General features: G+C 39.3%; 1 long non-coding RNA gene across 1 annotated transcript in view; it reads right to left on the minus strand.

The window, feature by feature from the left end:
* Nucleotides 1–1,744: 1,744 nt before the first annotated feature.
* LOC111083690 overlaps nucleotides 1,745–2,233 on the minus strand; it is a 1,655-nt gene continuing 1,166 nt past the window's right edge. The window contains exon 2 of the long non-coding RNA XR_002609189.1: nucleotides 1,745–1,796. This is a non-coding gene — a long non-coding RNA (uncharacterized LOC111083690). The remainder of the gene's footprint in view (nucleotides 1,797–2,233) is intronic.

Genomic DNA, 2,233 nt, shown 5'->3' on the forward strand with positions numbered 1-2,233 from the left:
AAAGACTTACAACAACCCTTGACAATACGAGGTTAAATACAACAACAAGTTAAAGATTTACAACAACCCCCAGCAGTACCAGGTTATATAAAACAAGACATTAAAACTTACAAAAACCTGCCAGTACCATGTTAGATAGAACAACACATTAAAGACTTACAATAAACCCTGTAGAACCAAGTTACATACAACAACACATTAAAAACTTACAAACAACCCCTGCCAGATCCATGCTAGATACAACAACACATTGAAGACATACAACAACCCCTGCTAGTACCAAGTTATATACACGTTTTTACGTCTTGTAATTCAACAGTAACATGATTTTTCATGTAAAATAAAATATTTTTCATAATTAAATAATCTGATATTGTTGTATTGACATTCAAAAGTGAATCACACTATGGAGAATGATATTTGATCTTACTGAAAGGGTGATTTTGAAAGCCACTGTTCTAATGTGAAGACCATTAGCATTTCATCCAAAATATTTTGTTCTCACTACAGAATAATAACATTAGTGAAATAACTAAAACTAGGTTTCACTAAGAAGATAAATTTACAGTATCATGAAGAATTCTTTTATTTTTTCTTTAACACGTGAGTTAAGCCGCAATAAAAGTTGGGGGTTGTATATATTGTTACGTCTCCGTTTGTTAATTAACTTTCCGTAACTTCGTTTTTGACGAAACTTTAGCGACACAAGTCCTTACTAAATAAAACTGGTTTATTCTTTCTGAATATAACTTTACGATACACTTATTTTCAACAATCGCGCTAAAACAAACGCTATATCAACGAACGTCAACAATACTTCTGACTGCAGTTCAATTATTCACTATCTACACACACATTATTCCCCGTCACGTGGCCACCCTCTTTTATATACCACGCCACCCCATATCCAGCAAATACCAGAGCATCCGCCAAGGTACAGGATAGTGCTAGAAAATAGGTGGCGCCACACCAGTTACGTGACCTGGATGACGCAACACTGCCTCCTCCTTAGTATTGTTCGTCCCGAACAATAACCACATATAATAAACCAATAACAATTAACAATAACTTAATTAACTGTACAGAATTACAAACACAAAATTACAATCCAACAAAGTCTCTTAATTTTACGGGACGTATCTTCTTCCGTACTGGTCTCCGTCTCTTTGGCTTCTGCTTCATGTGGGGTTCATCTGCTTCATCAGTAAATTTCCTATCATCGGTAACAGTCACATCAATGGTAGTAATTTCATCAAGGGCTTCACCGTTTCCCTTCTCAAAACTGAGTAGAGTTTCTTCTTTGACGGTGGCACGTCTTCAGCAGTGTCATTTGTTCTGTTGTTCACTTCGTCCCAACTGAAATGTCCTGGACCGTGATAATGCCAAAGCCTGTTGGCATGCACCACTTTTGGCTTACCTCGCCGACCACATTTTACCCGGAAAGTCACGTCTGAGAGACGATCCACTATGTCATAGGGGGCCTTCCCATTGAGAAGACAACTTTTGAGACTTCCCTTTTGTCTTCCTGGGATCATACAACCATACCTTGTCTCCAGGTGCAAAGCAGACTTCAGTAGATCTCTTATCATAAGTTAACTTCATCGAATCAGCAGACGTTTTCAAGTTTAAATGCACTTGATGGTGGATATCATCCATCCTTTCTGATAACACTTCCACAAACTCTGACATATTCTCAGGCAACTCTTCATAAGGTGGGCAGCCCTTATGCTTCGGTCCCCTTTTAGCACTACATGTACTGCATGTCTGGCACCATTCTTCCACTTCTCGCCTCATACCTAACCAATAAAATCTTTGTCGTAGATGACTCAATGTCTTCCTAATTCCGAGATGTCCTCCTGTTACAGTATCATGTGATCGACGCAGCACAGCTTCCCATAACTTCCTTGGTATAACTGTTTGCCAGGTCGTCACTTTCCCATCGGTAGTTTCCAATCTCCGTACAATAATACCATCTGCAAGCTTTAACTGGACCCATTGCACCCAATAGTGCTTTGTCACAGGGCTTAAGCTAGACACCTTCTCCCAAGCAGGGCGCAAACACTTACTTTTAGGAAATCAATCATTGGCTTCAAATATTGGTCTTTCTCCTGTTCTGACATGATATCTGTATTTAGTTCCACTTCATCATCATCAACTCTTTCAGTCGGCTTGACTTCAGCCCGATGGCCCCCAATCAGCTCAACCTCTCTTTTAACAGTTACCGGAACTTGGC

This window comes from Limulus polyphemus, unplaced genomic scaffold (assembly GCF_000517525.1).
Source record: "Limulus polyphemus unplaced genomic scaffold, Limulus_polyphemus-2.1.2 Scaffold10681, whole genome shotgun sequence".
Classification (NCBI taxonomy): Eukaryota; Metazoa; Arthropoda; class Merostomata; order Xiphosura; family Limulidae; genus Limulus; species Limulus polyphemus.